The 21,816-nt window shown below is 36.6% G+C and overlaps 1 protein-coding gene across 3 annotated transcripts in view; it reads left to right on the top strand.

Annotated features, from left to right (window-relative positions):
- DGKI (diacylglycerol kinase iota) overlaps positions 1-21,816 on the top strand; it is a 5,490,864-nt gene that overhangs the window by 2,243,172 nt on the left and 3,225,876 nt on the right. The gene's annotated exons all lie outside the window — the stretch shown is intronic.

The following is a 21,816-nucleotide window of genomic DNA, read 5'->3' as shown; positions in this document are numbered from 1 at the left end:
TACTTAGATGCTGACCAGAATGAAAGCACGAGAGTTCAAGGATATATTCAGGGCGCTTGTACATCATGAAGAAGATGAAGTAGGTGGAATCAAAGAGAAATGGCAGCATCTGAAAATATTGTTTGTAAAGACTATAGAACAAATTGCAGCTGAGATAGGTTTGGAAAGTTGATGGCAGAATGCTGGCATCTAGAAAGTTATCAAAAGGAACAAAGAGTGGAGGAAAAGTGGGAGATAGAAAATGATGGACCAGGCTAAGAAGGAATATTGCTTGGCTAGCAAAGAGGCTACAGGAGCATTCACAAAAACACAGAACAAGGCATCAGAGGCAGTCTACCAACTTCAGGAGTGAATCAGTATATGGTAAAAAGCCAGACTATCCGGTTGCAAGGCAAATATAGAGATATAAAGAGCATAATCATCATACTCCCTTCATAAGTGATGCCAGCTACTACCTATCTATGCATCAGTCCACAGGACATCAAAGGCAGGTGGAAGGAAAGTGAAGGAAACCCCAGAGAAGCTGCACTGTCCTGTACACAGCATACAATGAAAGAGGAAGAAGAAGAATCCACCACAGAAGAAGTAAAAACAGCAGTAAGGAAAATTAAGCCAAAAAAACAGTGGTCTTGGGCTCACAGCAGACATGATCAAGATGCTGGATGAGTTAGGGGAGAAATGGCTGTTGATGGTATTCATAACAGCATGGAGAAGAAAAGCTTTTCCACATGATTGGAGAATAAGCATTCAAATGGAACACTCACAGCTATGGGTAATATAGAAGTAAAGTTCTGCCAAACTGTATACAAACGCTGAAAATGGTGACTGATAAATGAATATGCAGAATAGCAGAAAGTAAGATAGGACATAGGCAGTTTGGGTTCAGATCAGGATGCGACACAACTGACCTAATGTTTTCCGTAAGAAAGATAGAGGAGAAGAAGCTAGAGATGAGAAACAGAGCCATCTGAGCATTACTAGATCTGAAAAAGTATATGCCAAGGTAATAGGAAAGATGACTTGGGAAGTCCTGCTATGGTTTGAAGTCCCAGAAACATTAGCAAAATTACTGGAGGCTATTTATAATGACCCAGTGATACAAATAAGGACAATGTTCAGACTCACAGAAGGTTCCCAGTGGGAGTGAAGGTTCATAGGTTAGTACTAGGCTAACTGCCCTTGCAAGCCTAGCCAATTATCCCTTGTGAGACTCAAACGGTGCACCTTGTGTTTGTAAGGCAAACACCTTAACCATTAGGCCACCCTCCCACCAGGGTTCAGCTGTGTGCTGATATCTGTTCATACTCATGATGGACTTCATTAGCAAACAGACTGGAGGAGGCAGATCAACAAAGCTGCTATAAGCAGAAGATGTGGCATTACAGGCAGACTCTGAACAGGAACTTCAACTTATGATAGGAGATTAGATTGCAAAAACTGAGGCACGTGGGATGAAACCGAGTCCAAACAAAACTGTTGTAATGGTAACAAACGGGGATATCTAAAGAAGCTGAAAACTGAGATAACAAGAAAAACAGTGGTAGAAATTAACATCTTCAAGTATCTGGAGCAGTAGTTGAGGAGAAGGAAGTCTGAATGAGGAGGTAAAGTCTAGAATCAGAGGGTCTAAAGCCAAATAACATAGAGTATCAATGGTAAAGTATGATAGAAGAATCCCTGAAAAGCTTTGAAGTACAGTGTACAAAACAGTGGTGCAGCCAGTACTTTTTTACACTAGTATAGATGAAAAAAATATTGAATGAGACAGCAGAAGCCAACATAGCTCTAATTAGAGCAAAGGTCAAAGAGCATTTCATGCTCATTTGGGCACGTGCAGGATAGCAGAAAATGATTTGGGAGGGATAAGAAGAAAATAAGTGATATCAAAAATGCCCAGTAAAGAGCTGGCTGAATTGCTTGAGAGAAGACCTGTAAAGCTGAAGCATGAATAACCATTGAAGGCAAGAGACTGGTACTGAATTGAGAGAAGTGGTGACGGTTGTTACAATACCCTGACTCCAAATAGAAAATGGGGGAAAAGGGGTCTGATTATAATGATGACGAGAATGATACCTGTCATTAAACATTAAACAAATAAAGATCCAAAACAGATCCCTTTAAGAATTTCCTCAGTATAGTAAAAGAGTCAGGAAATACTAGCTTTAGTGCTAACACTTGCCTGTCCTTTTTCCAACTGTGATCTCACCACTTCACTACAAAGGAATTTATTACCCATTGAATCATTGCATTTAATCAAATGCTTCATCTAGGTTTAAGAATGTTGCTGCATTATTTTCTAAGCCAAGAATACTGTGGCATAGAAGTTTAATAAGTTTATAAGTATGATATTTTCTTTATGAAGCCACACAGAATTATGCTTGAGTGATGCAGATAAAGTCCTTAAATGTACTTTCTCAAGGCATTTTCTAACTATGCTTGTTTAACTTATAGACCTATAACTGTTTGGTATACCAGCATCTCTGTCCTTAAAGACTGGAAAAATCACAGATTTTTTTCCATATTTGTTTTAGGAACATAACCATGTTGTGAAGTTTGCTGGAATAAATGCAACATAAAAGGTCTCAAAATTTCCTTAAGTCTGTAAGTGTTGTCAGGTGTGTGTGTGTGTGTGTGTGTGTGTGTGTGTGTGTGTGTGTGTGTGTGTGTGTGTGTGTGTATGTGTGTTTGTATGTGTGTGTCCTTGCACATGCATGGATGTGTTTGTGTGTGTCTGGTCATGTGTATGTGTGTGCTCATGTGTGTTTATGTGAGTGTGTGCATATTTATGTGTATGCATGTGCTTATGTTTGTGTGCAGGACCTAGGGAAAGGCAAGGGGCAAATACCCTGGGTGCAAATATGTTGGGGGGATGATTAGCTGATCAAGATTTTTCTTTAATGCATGCTGGCTTTTGAAAGCCGGTATTGCATCTGCAGACACTGTTGCACTATGTGTGTGGCCTAAAGTTTGCTACAGTTGAAAAGTAAAAACAACTTTCCTTTTTACATTTTTTGCTGAAACCTGAATGCTTTAGCATTCTATGTGGGTATAAACTGTAGCAACTGCTTGCTACATTTGTAACAAGTAGTTTGCTACAGTTTAAAAGAGAAAAGGAGACATGTTCGAAATCATCGGACAGTGTGGATGGTAGACCAAGGCTGTGGCCCACTGCACACTATGTTGCCAAGAAAATGAATGCCCACCCACTGCCACCCACAGAAAACTCCCCAACCCTTACTACAACCTCACTACCTAACAAGCTACCTCTTGGGAAAAAAAAAACATAACATTAATACCTACTCTATGTACATAATACCAGCTCCACCTCCCAGACAACACCACCTAATTACCTCTAGTCAACAATAAAGCTACATGACTAGGCTAACAAAATTCTGGTCACTAGGGTGTACGATGGACTTCTGTATCATGAGACCAGTCCCCCTCCTTATCATACCTTATATAATCCTGCTCCCCTCAGCCCTCCCATGCCTACGTCACATTACATTACTTTCTCCTATCCTATATCCTGCCTGACTAACTTAACCCCTCAAAACCCACCCTCATTGCTAATTCAGCAGGAATCTCTGCCCAAATCAGTCTGCCCATGAGCAAACTACATATGTGACTGATGTATCTGGAATTCATTTATGTTGTGACATCTTGATTTCCATTTTTGTGATCTGCTACTGTACATGTTTGTAGGTCATTCATTCTAAATTACTGTGTCCTGTTTATAATCTATGTTTGCATTTTTTATGACTCGTTTGCTACATGTCAGCTTCTGAGGCAGCTTTAAGTAATAGTCTTTCTGGGTAGAAGGATATGACTTAGAAGCCCCACTTGGGCTCTCAGTTTGAAAGTAGGTATTGATATACTTGTCATGGATGACAAGGGATAGCAGTGTTGCACTGAAGATGGGTGTTGTCAGCACCTTCATCCAAATTTTCACTTAGTAATAAAGAAGAAGTAAGCCAAAAAAATGTTTGGACTAGTATATCTTTTAATAAAAATAAGGCATTTTTATGCTCATCCTCTCTTAACATATATAAATATATGTATGGCATTCCTAACTGCTTTGATTGCTTACTGCATTGTTGTTTTTTTCTAAATATTAGATTTATGCAATTAAAATGTTCGAGCTATTCACCAATAAAATTAGCACATTATACAGGCACTGTAAATGTTGCCACTATTTGTCAAATTTATGCTACTGCATTTTATAATATCCTACTTTAGTTCTAATATTTGTGTTTCCTTTTATAGCAATAACGTGCCATATTGCTGTTTTTCTGTATCATTTGAAATGAAAATTGGCTAACAAATACAGAAAATGCAATCTGAGCTTTCATTTAAGCTCGATTTTGCTTTGTCTGTGACCAAAAGGCTGATAACTTATATGTAATGCCTGAAAATATTTTTGTGTCTTGGTCATTGCAAAGCAGTTCCAGGAGGTGGCAATATAAGCACATATAAATGCATGTGACTTTTAAAGCTTTCAATTCCACTGATCCAAAACATTCTCTTTTTCCTGTGTCCTTTTGTGCTCTGCATTACCCTTTACAGTCAACTAACCATGATCACACATTCTGGCCTCATATTACCTCACGATTTATTAAGTATATTGTTATCAGTTAATTGTTTTGAAGTGTTTACTTCTACAAAAAACTTTTAGGCTTCGAAAATGAGGATAAGATAAAGGTACTTTGCTATAATTTATGTGGACCATGCTTTTCTGCATTATAAACCAGAGGGGTAGAAAGCAGAGGTCAAATGTGGAAGACAAAGAAAATATAACTGTATTAAAAGCATGATAACATCAAACTTCCTTTGTTCTGAAATATGTTCAGTAGTACGGAACTCGAGTAACTTTATTATAGAATAGGAAGGGAATTGTGCATGCAAGTAATAAACACAAAAGTGCCTCTTAAAAGATTGCACTTCAGAAACACAGTAACAATATCAATGCCTTTTTGTCATTCTTATTAAATACGTCTCACTGTTCATCTTAGCAAATCAGTGATTAAGTTTTTGTTGTCCATATTGCTTTTACCCTTGCCATTGTTGTCATTGTCATGTTTAAAAAGGCTGTGAGTGATTATTTCAGTCACCTGATAAAAGAACAAGCAAGTAAACATACCGAAAAATTATATTTATCAGATATCTGAGTAGCATTTCATTCTCACCATAACCAGTGTTGCTGACTTTGTGCCAAAGGAAGGATTGGGAGGGTGGCCTAATGGTTAAGGTGTTTGCCTTATCAACACAAGGTGCAGAGTTTAAGTCTCACAAGGGGTAACTAGCTAGGTTTATAAGGGCAGTTAGCCTGGTACTAACCTATGAAATGTGTGAAAATAATTAATGATTTTAGTTGTTTACTTTATAAAAAGACCCTTCTGCATATGTCTCAAAGTAAGATAGAATTTTTTAAACCTTTTGCACGCTTATTCAGTAACTGTGAAATTGCTGATAAAATGGTGTTTCTCAACAATTCCAGTTACCTTCACGCCTTAGTACATTAAGATAAACCTAAAGAAGAAAACAACAGTCAGGATGTCCCTGGTGTGCACAGATCATGCTGGGAGGATATATTAATGCTGGTTTAATAAAACTTAAAATGCATTTAGCATGTTCAATTTACTGTTGAATAGACCAGTGGGACACTACACCATGTAACAATTTATCTGCATGCTTTTCTCCCCAAGTTTTATTTGCTGTAAGAATCACATTTGGAAAAATGAAATTACAGAAATGTGTTCATGAGGGCCAAGGAGGAAAGAATGGGTCAAATTAACTTGCAAAGATTAGTTGGAGGTCAAAAAAAATATACACAGTTCCAGTGACTATGATTTATCAGTCCATCTGAATCATCTGAGGCATTTAACACAGGAAAAGACTCAAGGGCAACTTTCTGCCATATTCTCAGCTGTTAAGCAGTTTTCTCATAGCTTACAGATATTTATGCTGTACGCTCTTAAAGCTGCCTCAGAAGCTGGTTTACATTTTCCATATCATTTAGTTTATCATCACACGCTTGGAGATAGGCAAAAGTCATAATAAAGTGAGAGTATTATATACATCTACCAGTGACGTGATACAGAATGTGCATAGTGATATGAAGCCCATCTGTTATCAGAGAACAGGTAACAATCAAACATGTTGTGAGGCCAGAGTTTCTATGTTAGAAGAGTTAGTAATGAGACTCGAAACCATCAAAGAAACACCATTTAGCAATGTCAGTGGCTCAGCAAGTAATACTGATCAGCTTTGCTGCTGCCAGATCAGGAAGTTGTAGGTTCTGTTCTCACTATAGTAGACTGGGTTAACAGGAAAAGATAGGTTCTATTCCAGCTGCAGGTGACTGGATTAATTTTTCAAATTGCTGACACTGGAGTGCATCATTAGGAGGAGCTGCACTCCTGAGTGTGTTGTCTGTTAAACTGTGGTCCAAACTGCCTGAGTTGTTGGTAGCTGAGGTGGATGTAAAAGTCTTATGGTTCGAAAAAAGTATAGGAAGTTCACCAGTGTCCTGGCCGTGTTTTTCGTAGTAGTAAAAATACCACTTCTGGTCTGCAAGATACATAAATAAAGTAAGAAATATTTATTCTAAAGTAAATGTATTCACTAAACTTTCTGTTGACTACTATAATGTTTATTTGGTGTCACATCTTCAATAGGTGACCTGTAGTGAGAAATGTGCATATATTGTTTTACATCACCAGTTGTGTCCCTCTAAAGATGTTAAGCCAATTTGTCCATCAGTTCTCACAATGACAGAACTGCAGGTGCAAGTGTGGGGAAAACATACTAAATCTGAATTTACGTGATCTCTGAGTACTCGTCCTACTTAAGTGTGCAATAATCTTGAATTTAGAATATATGGGTAGCAGAGGTAGAGTTTAGATCCCACATTGAGGGATGTAATTGGTGATGTCCCCCTACAGAAATGCTTCAAGGTCGTAACCACAAGTCTCACAATTCTTTCTCTTTTTTTTTTTCTTTTTGACTGAAGATATGTTTTCTCTTTCAAAACACTGGGTCTTATTATTCTGATAGGAAATCATGTACTACTTAGATGTAATGAAAAACTGTTGTCTTTACTATAATATTGGTTAATGTCCTCCTCTCTGTTTCATACAGTTATTGCTGAAACATTTTATGAAACTGTTACTGCAGATTACAATGTTCCAAGATGCCCATAGCCTTTAAAATAATCCTTCATTAAATGCAGTGGTAATGATTAGCTGAAGTGAATACCGCTACACTCATTTGACTAGGAGCTTGATGCTAAGTTTGCAGAACACTGTTCAACTACATACAGTGGAAGAAATTATTATGCTATGGAGTGTAATCGTCACCACTAAATACGAGTGTAATCATCACCATTGAATAAGTGCTGATCACTCCCTGCAAGTCACAGTGACCGAACACTTTAAACATTTTAAAAGGTGGAATTTGTGTGGGAAGATAGGGAAAAATTACTATGCAAAACTCTTGCTACATCTGAAGTTTTTTTTTTCTTTCTTTCACTCTTCAGTTTTTGTTGAGTGGGTCACCAACTGGTGGATTGTCCAGGGTGCCAGTTGCCCTAGCTACAGTCCTGACCAGTGCCAATGAATTTTATTCATCACACTTTAGACTATGAATAATCCCAATGCCAAATATCAGGATAGAATGTGACAAATCAACAACCTACATAATGCAGTATTGAATGAAAAAAAAATCATGCTCAACAAGAATTATCAATAAGCATTTTTTCTTTTGTTCCTTAAAAATGATACCATACTGCTTAAATGTGCTTTCCTTATCTCAGATAAAGTGGTATTCAGCATGAACCCCAAGATTTAGTAAGGCTTGCTGTGATACAAAAACATTATCTTTGAATGTTTCTGCATTGTGGTAGGGCCTTCTAATTCAGGGGCAGCTCTGCTGCTATGGTTTTCTCATCACTAGGGCTATTCTATGAAGACTGGTTTTGTTGGGTAAGCTAAGAAACTGTTAATAATTAGCCATTTGGTTTCCCCAAGAAATGTCCACAGCTCCAAAATAACTCTGTAAAGCGATTCAGAAAATCAGTCTGTTAAGTTAAAGTCTGCTCTCGGAGGAAAAGGTCAACTCTTTCTTTGGATGGCATTCACCTACTCACTTCTATGGGAATAGTTTTGGTATAGGTAAGTATAGCAAAACCTTTTAGAGAGATAGTGTGTGTGTGTGTGTGTGTGTGTGTGTGTGTGTGTGTGTGTGTGTGTGTGTGTGTGTGTGTGTGTAGGTGTGTGTAACTGTAGATAAATACCTACTGCAATGTTTGGGTTGGCATGCAGAATACTAGCATGTTTAGATCTGACAGTTAATGTTAATTTCAGAAACATGGTAATGAGCTAATAATGAGGTATTTTTAACTGTGCTTCTGAAAATGAGATTTTTTATTGCACAAACTGACCAATGTACATTGGCCAGTTAGCATAGAGGAAAAAAAATCTCTGAATCTTAGCCAAGACATTTCTCAGAAATCTATATCATCATAACCTGACATTTGTGAAACTGCTTTGTACAACCAGAATGACATCTGGAGAGCCATTAGGCAGCTGTAGATTGCACTATCCTCAGAGGTGTATAGGCCAGATTTTCTAAGGAATTATAGTAGAAGAATTTAAGTAGTTGCATTGTATAAGAAGAGAGACTGCATTTACAAAACTTTTTTTTGATCTGTTTGATTACAAGGACATGATCGCTAAAATTTTGGAATCAAACCAAACTGCATGTTTATCTTGAACTTTGTATCCATTCCTAAAGAACTGTTACTTCAAATTCTTGCTGTTTTTCTTTTTTTCTCTTTTTTTCTGAGAAGGAAGTTTATAATGTCTGTCTTCTATGGAAGTTTGAATGGTTGTATCAGCCATCCTAATATTTAATAGCCAAGAAAATCTCTCCACAAGATTGGAGTTCAAAGTAAAAAAACACACTTGCAGTCGCCAGACGTAAATTCCAATATCATTTTAATTAGCACATTAGTCCACTTCATTCCAAACATGAACTTCATCACATTAGCTATACTACTTAAAATTACTTTCAACAGTAAGAGCTTACCCAATAACCAATCGATCATACTTCACTCTGAAAAAATGCATTAAACACAATCATGAACATTATTCAATCACAATTAACATAATATCAACTAATCACCATGTTAAATGGTGAACCACCATTACATTTTTGCAATGTTATAATTAGATCTGTGCCCTTTTAATTAATAATAAACTACTGATAGATATTTTATCATTGATATTGGGGGGGGGGGGACTGGTGGCATCTGGCAACACTTACCAGTATAACTCATACTTCCCAGTTACCCCTTTAAAAAAAAAAGCACTTTTTTCCAGTACAAAAAAACAACATTTTCTAAAAATGTGTGCACAGGTCACTGAATGTTTATATAATGGATCATTACCATATTTCTTCTAAATGGCATACTTATGTTGGTAAATTCTATCATTTAGAGCCTTTAATCTTTTAATAAAAAATACTTAAAACCACTGTTAAACCAGTAGACAAGCCTTAAAGCAACTCTTTAGCATTACTATAACTTTATTTCAAGCTTATGTCAATAGCAATAGACTTATTCAGAAATAAATTACACAAAAAATACATAAGCTTAAATACTTGAAATAAAATCACGTTAACCAAATCACAGTAAACATACAATTAGAAGCACATCCAAGAAGTTTAGAAGTTAAAGGGTTAAATAAAGTGGCGATTAGCATTGGATGTGTTTTTAATTTTTAGTTGTATGTTTAGTTCACTGTAACCAGCGGTGGTGGTGCTGCGGTAGCATTGTCGCCTCGCAGTAAGACGCTGTCCAGTTTGATTCTCAGCTAGAGCGTCTTCTGCGTGGAGACATGCGTGAATGGGCATACCTTCATTGAAGGTTGTGCGTCAGGGCTGGTAACGCGGCACGTAAAACTCAACTACCAATCATTAGTGGACCGGAGTTCCACTGTGGTGACCCCTAACCAGGAAAAGCCAAAAAGATACAACACAACAATTGTATGTTTACTGTGATTGGTTAACATGATTTTATTTCAAGTATTTAAGCTTATGAGAAGTCTATTGCTGTTGACAAAAGCATGAAATAAAGTTATATTAACGCTAAAGAGTTGCTTTAAGGCTTGTCTTCTGGTTTAACAGTGGTTTTAAGTGTTATTTCTTCATTTTTAAAAATTTTATTATATTTTATTTATTTTACATTTGCTTACCGGGCTAGTTCGACTGGACACAGGTCAATTTCAAGTGGAGGCCTGGGGAGAAAATCTCCACAATTGTTTGAACACTGTTCCATTTTTTTTTTATTTTGAGCCTTTAATGTTTTACCAATGTAAAATGCAGGGCATGAACTGCATTGTGCTAAATAAACCATGTCATTATTGTTAACATTACATTTTCCATTATGGTTGACCAACCTTGGAAAGGTACCTATAGTAAAACTGGCACCCTCAAAACCATATTTACCATGGCTGCAAGTGTCACATTTGTACATACCCTTTGCAGCCATATGCTCTTCCCACTTTCTCATACGGCAGTTCTCAAATCATTGCTTTAGATTAATCTCCTTTCTAAATACCAAAGTCATTGCCCAAAACCTTATCCAAATCTTGGGCTGTAATAAAGCTAAACCAATTTCTTGTTACATCCTTGGTATCTTTATTATAAACACATACTAATGCCCTGGGGAAATGCATCAGCATTGTCACGGTTGAAGAGGTTTCATCATTTACAACTACAGTCCTTTTGCCATCACTCCCCGTTATAATGAGCTTTTCTGTAAAGGTTTCGTGTTTGTACTGGCCACTAAGTTTAATTTGGTGGAGAATTTGATTGACTTGAAATTGATTGTTCATCAGATGAATTTAGCTTTAATTCATAAAGACAATAAGCAACCTACTGACCCGGGTAGTGGTTTATGAAGATCCAGTTTGTTCAATCATCCATTGAACTCTATTTTAATTTCCTTTGAAACCGCTTGTAAAAAGGAAATGCGAGCTTTGAAAGCCCACTACAGTTTTTACAACTTATCCAATGAGGGAAACAAACTGTTGAGGGAACTTACCAGTAATCAGTCAATTAGAATGTGGAACCTGATAAGGCAGTGGTGCTATATTGATGGATTGCTATTTATATTTTCAAAAATCCTACAATATCTTAACAATTGCACATTTTTGTGTGTGTTAGTAAAAATGAGAGTAATACTGTATACAATGAGACTAATATTGTATACAATGAGAGTAATACTGTATACAATGAGAGTAATATTGTATACAATGAGAGTAATACTGTATACAATGAGAGTAATATTGTATACAATGAGAGTAATATTGTATACCAGCGTATTGATTTTTGGCTGGAGGACATTACCACAAATTGTGGGTTGGACATTGAGACTTTGGAATTTTTGAGGGTTGACAAGCCTGTTATACTGAATATTTTTGCTATTCTAAAGGTCCATAAATCAGTAGAAGATCCTCCTCTTCATCCTACTGTGGTAGAGGGTGGCTCTAAAACTGGTCCTTAGCCAAGCATGTTGATTATACCTTAAAAACATTTTTTTTTATGATAAACTATGTTTGGTAATTTCACATCAGGAGGGGCTGAAATGGTTTCAAGAAGCTTTGACAAGTGGCACTAAGATGTCTTCCACCACTGTCAATTTTTGGTGTTAGCCATGGATATTGTTTTCTCAAACAACTTTGTATTTTTGAGATTGAATACTTCAAACAGCTCACTGACATAGCTATGAGGAAATCAGCAGCCCCAGTTTTTGTAAACATTATTTTATGGTGGTGGGAGAAAATTTTGTTTTTCCTTCCAGTTTTTATTAATAACATCAAGGTTTACCTGAGATTTTTGGACAATATATTTATTTTATGGATAAGTAATTCTTACTGTAGCAATTAATGTTTGGGTTATATCAACAACATTACTTCATTTCTGATTTTTAAAGGGCATTTAATACAATTGAAATGGACTTCTTGGATGTTAAAATGACTACAGCTGTTGACAGTGGGTGTTTTTATTTGAAAATTTATAGGAAAGAGGCATACTCTAACAGTTTATTGCACTTTAACAGTTACCACCCCTTATGGCAGAAAAGAAATGTGGTTAAAACTCAGTTTATTAGATTGTCATGTCTGATTTTTGATGATATAAAATTTGGTGAAGAGGTGAATATTTCAACACAGTACCCTTTAGACAATGTGTGAAAGAGGAGGTTATTGCAGAGAGGTCCAACTGTTATAAATCTGTTTTGAGGTATGGTTTTGATATTCTGGTGGTAAGATCAAATGTGAGACTTATGGTTATGAATGGAGTGCAAATCATGAAAATACTGATGCATTTCCTAGGGCAGTGGTATGTATTTACAATAAAGCTACTAAGGATGTTAAAGGCATTTTAACAAGAAATTAGTTTAGCTTTATTATGGCCCAGGGTTTGGAAACGTTTTTGGGCAACAGGAGTTAACCTTAAAAAGAGATTTGAGAACTATGGTATGAGAAAGTGGGAAGACCATATGACTGTGAAGGGTATGTAGAAATGTAGTGCTTGCAGCCAATGACAATATGTTTTTGAGGGTGCTAATTTTACTTCAGGTACCTTTCCACTACTGGTCTACCCTAATGGGAAATTTAACTGTAAAACTACGGGCGTAATTTATTTAGCACAATGCAGTTCGTGCCCTTCATTTTATGTTGGAAAAACATTAAAGACATTGAAAGTTAGAATTTACCAAAATAATTATGCCATTGGGAACAAAGATGGTAACAATGCTTTATATAAGCATTCAGTAACTTGGGCACATTTTAAGAAATTTTTTTGTTTTTTTGTTCTGAAAAAAGTGCCTTTTTATTTTGAAATGAGGGTAACTGGGAAACACATGTCGAGATGAGTGAATTATATTAGCAAGTGTTGCTAGATTCCACCAGTCCTCTGGGTAGCAACAATCGAATATCCATCAGTAGTTTATTATTAACTAAATAAGCCACAGTGGTGCAGTAGTTAGCATTGTTTCCTCACAGCAAGAGGATCTCTGGTTCAATTCTCAGCTGGAGTGCCTTCTCTGTGGAGTTTGCATGTCCTCCTTGCAGTTGAGTGAACTTTAAAGACATGCAGGTAGGTGTGTGCCTTCTGTGACAGTTGAGCACCAGGCTGGCAGCTCAACACTGTAAAAATCCACTGCCAGTCAATAGCAGACTGGTGATCTGCTGTGGCGACCCCTAACTGGGAAAAGCTGAAATGCTGTTTAGTTTAATAATAATTAAAAGGGCACATATCTAATTATAACATTGTAAAAATGTAATGGTGGCCAGCAGAGGCAGACAGAACAGGAAAGGCTCGGGGGGGGGGGGGGGACAGCAGGGGCCGACCCTGAAGAAAATGTGGGAGAGAACCACGAATCGCTAATATATAATATTTCACATAGAACACTCACTATTTATGAAAAACAGGTGCTAGAAAAAGGCCTTAGTTTTATTCCCAGCTCTAGAGGTAATATAGTAGACTCTATTGTCGACATCAAACTTTTTGTTAGAAATTTACAACTAAAAATTGATTTTGGACTTACAGAAACTGTGAGTAATGTTCCCAGATTCAAACCAACTAGTGTATATGTTCCTCAACTGCATCCACTGCTAGAAACATTTTCTAAGTTAGTTGAGAATGACATCTACACTTTCTATGGGGGTAATAATAGGACGTCAGTTAAGAACAACTTGAGTTATTAACAAAGGCAAGCTTTGGACTCCCTTAGATTTGATAACACCCTGGCATTTAGACCAGCAGATAAGGGTGGATCTATTGTTATTATGGACTCACAGGATTATTGTGAGTGGATGAGTGAGATGTTGGGTGAAACAAAATTTTATGCAAGAGCTACAATGAGTGATGTAACCTATAAGGTTTTTAAAATATATGATATGTTAGATGACTTAGTGATGAACAAACTGATAGATGATGAAACCTATGAATATCTTAAGGTCAAGAATCCCCATATACCCATCATCCAGGGCCTTCCAAAAGTTCATAAATCACTGGAGAAACCTCCTATGCGGCCCATAGTGGCTGGTGAAGGTTGGGCGACAGAACCCATCTCGATATATGTGGAGTATTATCTACGCCCCCTAGTGGACATGAACTCTGTAATACTGAGGGACAGTAAACAGTTCTTGCTAGAACTATATGAATATACTAGACAGCTGGAAGAGAAACAAGAATACTTTTTAGTGACGTTAGATGTGGTCAGTTTGTTTACGGTGATACCCAATGAGTTGGGTGTCGCCAGTATTTCTGACTATTTACGTAGCAAGTCTAGCTATAGCTCGGATAGAATTGACCTGGTGGCATTGTTTTTGGAGACCATCTTAGATTCCAACTTCTTCTTGTTTGGCGATGACCTTTATCTTCAAAGAGATGGCGTGGCTATGGGCACGTCGTGTGCCAATAGCTACGCCAATCTCGTCATGGCCAAGTGGGAGGAAGAATTTATATTGCAGAATGAAGGTCTAATGGAGCATATAGTTCTATATAAAAGATTTGTAGATGACCTCTTTATGATTTGGTTGGGTGATGAAGAGAGTTTGTTAGCATGCTTTGAGTATATCAATGCATCCACCGTCTTCCTTAAGTTCACATTGAACTATTCACGTGACCGAATTTCTTATTTAGATGTTAACATTAATAGGTTAGATAATGGACTCCTTAATACTTCTATACATCGCAAATTGTGCCATAAGAATACCTTCCTACATAGGGGAAGTATGCACCCTAAGTACGTTTTTGATAACGTAATGAAAGACTGCAATAAACTGCTTTTTATCTTATTTTGGAGTTTGGATCATTGCTTGGAACTTCGTTTATGTTATTTGTCTGAATGCCATTAGGAGCCTACATTTGAACTTTATGACTTTTTTGCTACCTATCTTTACATCTTGTGTGGGATCCGTGCTCCGTTTGCTGTGTGTGTTGTGCTTGTTTCTTGTTATTTAAAGTGAATAGTTTATATTATATTAATAGCAAGTGAATCATTTTCATGATTGTGTTGCATGTATTTTTTTAGAATGAAATACGATTCACTGTTTATTGAATAATTTTTTACTGTTGAAAGTAGTTTTATTTTTAAGCAGTGTGGCTTAATAGCCACTAGGTGGTAGTGTTTGACTTTACTATTAAGCATAGAGATGAGGGCACCTTTTAATCTGATGAAGTTCAAGTTTTGAATGAAGTGGACAAAAGTGCTAATTAAAACAATATTGGGTTTTACTTCTGATGACTGCAACCATCCTAATATTCAGAAATGTTTGAAAAGCTGCTGATGTATTATTTAGGTTGAGATACTCCAGGAAACTTAAAAATGTTCTGTTATGGTTGAAACTGATAGCTGGGTACACAGCTTCTTAAGTAGTGAAAACTATGATTATTGACAGAGGTCGTATATATTATAAGCAGAATTAACCGTAGAGTCAAGTGCATTTTGAAGAAATGTAAGTGACTCCTGAGGGTTTTTAAGGGAAACCTTTTATCATTACTAACCTGAAGTTTAAGCCATTGTACATTACATATTGGACTTTGAATGTCTGGGCTATCCTATATTGCAATAGCAAGACCTGTCAATGTAAAATTAAATACCCATTTCGAAGTGATTTGCATTTGTGGTGGCAAATGTCTAAAAACTGTTTTAATTAATTGTGGCCTCCATCCCTAAACCTTGTATTTTGCTACTCCCTCTGTGAGAAAAAGCTGTGGCTTTTCACCAGTTTGGAAAAAATGTGGATTTTTATATGTGTAGTTAACTTTCTCTTTGCACATGCTGCAGTAAGTGCCTAAAGGAAAGGCATTCAATGGATGTGATATAAGGGGTGTTATTCACTAAACTAAATATTATATTCCTTCAGTCAGCTCTGCTCCCTCCCCTCAAATACACAGTTATCACTGCTTATTGATGGATGAGATGAGGACACCCTGAGACATACCCACTTTCCACCATATGTGAAGAGGTGTGCACACAAAACCAAATCCACTCCTCTTCGTCCACTGTTGGCCTTCTGGGTCTCAGGTGTCCTACTGAATCCAAATAATCACAATGTCCGTACATGCAAACCTCAAAATCAGTTTAACCTTTTCATGCTATTTTGCAGTCAATTATATATAGTAAAAGCATTATCGAGAAAGCAAGTGGAAGACCATTCCTAAGTAATATATGCATTAATAAGTCCCATATAACAATATAAAATCACTTATGGGCTTATAAAATAATGAATTTCCATTAGGGGAGATTATTTCTGCATGCAGGTTTGAAGAGTAGCTGTGTTGAAGTACTGGTCCAAAGACAATAAATCTCAGCACAGTGGAGTAGAGGGCCTCTATCAAGAGAAAGAACACTACCCCAAGGTGTTAGGCATTCTATACCACTGAGCAGTGCAGGTGAAAGAGGAAGGGTTATAGCCAAAAATATAAAAACATATATGGGTACAATACAAATCAGTACTCAGATGCTGTTGATAGCTATTTTGAATCAGAAACATTGTTTGTAACAGAATTGTGACAACTGTGTTTGACAATATCTAAGGTAGTATAATCCTTTCCAGAGGTTTTTTTAGACCTGCACAGTACCAAGATTGCATTTAATGATAACTGCCCATGTCCAGAAGGGTTGTGGGCACTATTCCAGGTAAGAATTATTGTGCCCCATTCACTCGTCCAAGTTCCTCTTGAACAGTGTCATAGAGGTCAGAACTAACCTGAGCATATTGTAGTGCTGCTCTGCCTTACCATGCTATGCTAGGAATGCTGTTCTAAAACCCCAGATGACAAGTGCATCAAGGTACCCACTAACCTGATTCTTAGCTTTCAAATTTAGAAGGCATTATGTGTGATAAATTTGGAAGCACTGGTGACCAATGAATACCAGAGCCTGTCATATAAATTTTGAGCCATAATATGATTTAACCAAAATACCCAAAATCTTGACCACTGGGTCTGCTCTTAGAGGCATATTATCAACATGGTAATTATCTGAGTTGGTTGACTTCCCAAAAGGTACAAATATGTCTTTCTTAGCATTGAGTTTAAGACCATGGCTTTGGCACCATTTGTTAGTCAGAGATAGGCCTTCTTGACGAATGCTAGTGTCTGCAGGGGAGTTGATGATAACCTCCAATGTGCAATCATCTACAAACTTAGTGAGATATAAACCTTCAGTATTTGCTTCCACTTCAGAGAAATAGTGGCCAGAAAGGAGTGAGCCCAGTACCGAGTCCTGGTGGACTCCACTAATGGCTGGCCCTTGTTGGAGGTGGCTTTACCTAGTTTGACCTCCTGGGTCCTATCAGTAAGCCAGATGGCTATCCAGTCGGATAAAATGGTTTATACCTAATTTAGTCAGCTTGTCTGTAATGCCTGAGTGGAGTAATGTATCAAAAGCCTTGACCAAGTCGAGGTGAGCTGTGTGCACAGTCTTGCCCTCATCTACAACTTTAGTGACCCTCTCAAACAAGTCCACTGGATGTAGTAGACATGACTTCCTTTAATGAAGCCAAACTGTGATGAGTCCAGCATTTGCAGATTACTTGTGTCCTCATTTATCATGCCCATAATGATTCTTTACATGGCCTTGTATATGATGCAGGTCAGACTTATGGGCCTGTATTTACCTGGGTCATACATATTAAAAAGATCAGATACATGCATATTTGTTATGTTTCATTAGTGTTTTTGGAACTAGACATATAAATTACATATTTTATACATTTATGTATCAAGTTTTCAAAATGTAGTTAAAACCTCTACCTCATGCATAAAACAAATGCTGCAGGATCCCATCTTTTCAAAAGTAAATGTGTCTGCCATCAAATAAAGCAACCTTATAGGCATTTTCTTTACCAAATTCTGAAGTTATCTTTAGAGCCGTTAATGTTTTTTTTTTCCATTTATGTCAATAGTAATAAAAACATAGTTATGTCAATATTGGATTTTGTTAATTTCTTTTCATGAAATTTCTGCAATCTATTTTCCTCTGCAAAAAATGACAGAGTCAGTTTACTGCAGTTGGTGTCTGGATGTGAAAGAAACAGTTATTGTTGGTCAGTGTCCCATTTTTTTCAAATGTAGACGGCAACTTTATGTTTTCAGACACTGTCTCTCTTCATTCTGGAACTGAACCTTGTCTCTTCCTTTGTTTAATGGGTTGGCAATAGTACAAACTAGAGCACCTGGAGAAAATCCATGCAAACACAGAGAGGACATACATAGTCTGCACAGAAGGAATCCCAGCTAACAAATGAATCAGTGAATCTCTTGCTGTGAGACAACAGCGCTTCCGTCTCTCACAGTGTCTGCAATTTATGAACTTTTAGTAGAGTTAGGAATGTAGCTGTTAAAATTGGCAAGTCTTGTATTTCCCACCATGTTATTATACATAATCGTGTGAAAGTTGGAGTACTGTAGAGCAAAAACCAAGATTTAATCTGCAGTCAGGGTTTTTAAATGAAGATGAGATGCTAAGAATACAGGAAAGCACATTAAATAATTGTACAACTTTATTTGTGAAAGAAATGTCACAATGGCTAAGAATTGTATTTTGACATAAAGTGCAAATAGTTTCAAAAAGTGATTTTATACATAGTTTGTTATTGCTCAAAGTAAAAGCCCCTTTTCTCTTTTTTTTTCCATATTTGGTAATTGGTGCACTCTGTGTATATGGAGCACTGCTATTTATTACTAGACCACTTTTGGATATGAAGGTTATTGAACAGAACAGATCTTTAATTAGACCAGACCCAACAGCTATCTTTCAGTTTCTTACTACCTTAAACAATGGTAGCATTTAGTCTATTTCTAATCCCAGTGTTTCTTGGCTTAAAAACTTCATAAACATGATGTATACAATGGAATGTTTTATAGCAACACTTTACCTGATTTCTTTGTGACCATTTTTCACCTTTTGCAGCCAGCCTTTAGTGGCTAGATTATTATTTACATGCATTCTATTAAGCATCAGGAAAATGAATATATTAAAATGTTATGGCCATGCTGTAAGAGCTATTTGTGTTTGAGAAGCACAGCTATTCTTTATATATCTTCCTGCCCTCATTTTCATCTTACCGTAGAAATCTAATATCTATGTAAAATTAATCCTTTTTGTCTTGTATTATCTAAGGAGACTTTTTTTTCCCCACAGGTAGCAACAGTTGCTGCTGATGACTGTGAACTTTTTGTTAACCCCCCACCTACATTCCCATACACACATTCACTGCTTCTTGAAAAATTAGAATGAATGAACCTCCTATATCTTTTTAAGATTTACTGATAGCAAGCTGCCATTGCCAGTCGTTGCTTTTGCCTTTTCTTGAAAGGGGTGCAGAAGTGCACTTGCTGAGATGCAGTTTTCTTAATGGAGTTGAAAGGGAAAGCATGCGCTTAATTATTATTCCATTCATTTTGTTCATTGTTTCTGTTTTATCTGTTGACAACTGCCATGGATGGCCACATTTCCTCTAGGACTTTTCATTAAGAAACTTTACAGCTGATTCCTTATCAAGTTTTAAAATCTAATTTTCTATTGGATAGTCATTTAGAGAACACACTGTATTTTAAACACTTTATTCTCTTTATGTAGTGAAACATCCTACCCACTAGGCTTTTAGGAAGTAACTTTGTGTGATCCTTACTAACATTGCATTTTGTGGTAGAACAAACATAAGTAAAGTAGTTATCCCTGTCTCACTAATCAGATTTTCATCTTTCATGCCTTTATACATTCCCTTCAGTGAAAGTATTTCAGCAATCAAACTGAAAATAAATAAATAAATAAATAAATAAGTATACTGTTTTTGTCTGTAAAGCAGTAGGACAGAGTCCTTACTGAACTGATAATATCGTGCGTACCTTAAAATTTGTGCATGAATCCAATGACTTTCTTTTAATCCTCTAAAGTGTCACAATCTCAGAATTAATGGACTGATGGCAATGAGACAAATTGTCTCAGCATGGGATGTAACATCTGTGCTCCCTTCTGTATTCTTAAAAAAGACTTGGCATGTCTGCTTTGTTATTTTAATAGTCTTTCTACTACAATTGTTTTATACTTGCTCTAGGCCTCATTATGGCTGAAGAGGTCTGTTGCAATATTCTCATTCTCTTAGTTATCAAATTAATAAAAATATTCCAGGTGATATTAGGGAAAATAATGTACACAATAACTTCTTCTTTCTAAGTTGTGAGGGAAAAAATGCAGCAACGTTCTTTCTGATGCAGTGTGCATGAAAGTTTCTATGCTGAATACTTCTTTTACAAGTTCTTCATACAGCAAAGCATATCCAACATAAAACATTTTATCTTTACTTACATGGACTGTACATTTCGTGTGTGTGTTTGCGCACATGCGCATGTGTATGCGTGTGTTGTCGCTTGTCTCATGTGTTCAAAAGAAAGGATAAAGCATTGTAATGGGTTCAAGATATTTATTGTACATAAACACATCAGGAGCTGTACGTGGAACATGTACTTTAGCTAACAGACTGACTCATTACTTCAAACACCCTTGCATGTGCATCATGTCTGCATTCACTCAGACTGTACAAAATGACACTGATCTTGCATGTGCTCAGTAAATTATATGCATGTGCTATCTAGCTACAGTGGCTGACTAGGAACAATATACTCAATGATTTACATCCTCCCTCTTTAATTTGTTCGACATGCAATAGGAGAACAAGACATTTTACACGCTAGATATCACACCAACATTTAACAACAAATCAGAACTCTAGTCCAAGTCACTGTGTATTTCATATTGGGTCTGGAAATTCTACCCAATCTGGTCACATAAAAAATTTGACTGGGTTTAGCAACAGGGACAGTCTCTGGGGATTCTTTCTCATTTGGAACTTCAGGGGATACATCAGGATTACTTGAAGAAAGTACACTGTCCTCTGGGATTCAAACAAGTGTAGAGTGAGTCTGAGAAATAGAGTATCTGGCAGAGGCAATCTACTGCATTACTGGTTCGGAGACTGGAAATATAGGCCTTTGATTCCTTCTGAAATCCATTATTTCAGATTGTATGATGTAAGATCTTGGTTCTTCAAAAAGATTTTTGATGATACCCACTCAGTCATATCCTTTAGATGTTTGCATTCTCACAGTCTCACCTTATATTAATGGTCTCAGAGGTTTACTGGACTTACCTTAGTAAAACTTTTGTGATTGATGTTTTTTTTCAAAATTTGAGCCTTGACCAATCTATTGTTCTTCAAATTTGGTACAATTGTTTACTGATCGGTAAAATTGATCTTTTCCATCTGGACATTAATCTCTAAGCAGGTAGACCAAGCAAATGTTACTGAGATTGAGTAAGTTAAGAAAAACATTGGTACGATCATCTCTCTTGGATTTCACTAACAAACATTTTGCACTTTTAACTGCACACTCAGCAAATCCATTTGACTGTGGATACTCAGGACTACAAGTAACATGGACAAAGTCCCAAGACTCAGTAAATTTCTTAAACTGATGACTTGCAAACTGAGCACCATTGTCAGATATGACTTTGTGTGGACTACCATGAACAAAAAAAAGTCTCTTCAGCTTAGTAATGACTGCTGGATGTTAAGTTAGGAAGAAGGTCAATTTCAAGCCAATATGAATAAGAGTCTACTAACACTAAATAATATTGACCATTCCATCCAAAAATATCAGTAGGAACCATCGACCATGGTAAATCAGTAATCTGGTTAAGCTGAAGTAGTTCTTTTTGTTGGTGTGATTTACTAATAT

Source organism: Protopterus annectens, chromosome 11.part0, assembly GCF_019279795.1.
Source record: "Protopterus annectens isolate FY-2018-M chromosome 11.part0, PAN1.0, whole genome shotgun sequence".
NCBI classification, from domain to species: Eukaryota; Metazoa; Chordata; order Ceratodontiformes; family Protopteridae; genus Protopterus; species Protopterus annectens.
This window is presented reverse-complemented; position numbering and strand designations above follow the sequence as displayed.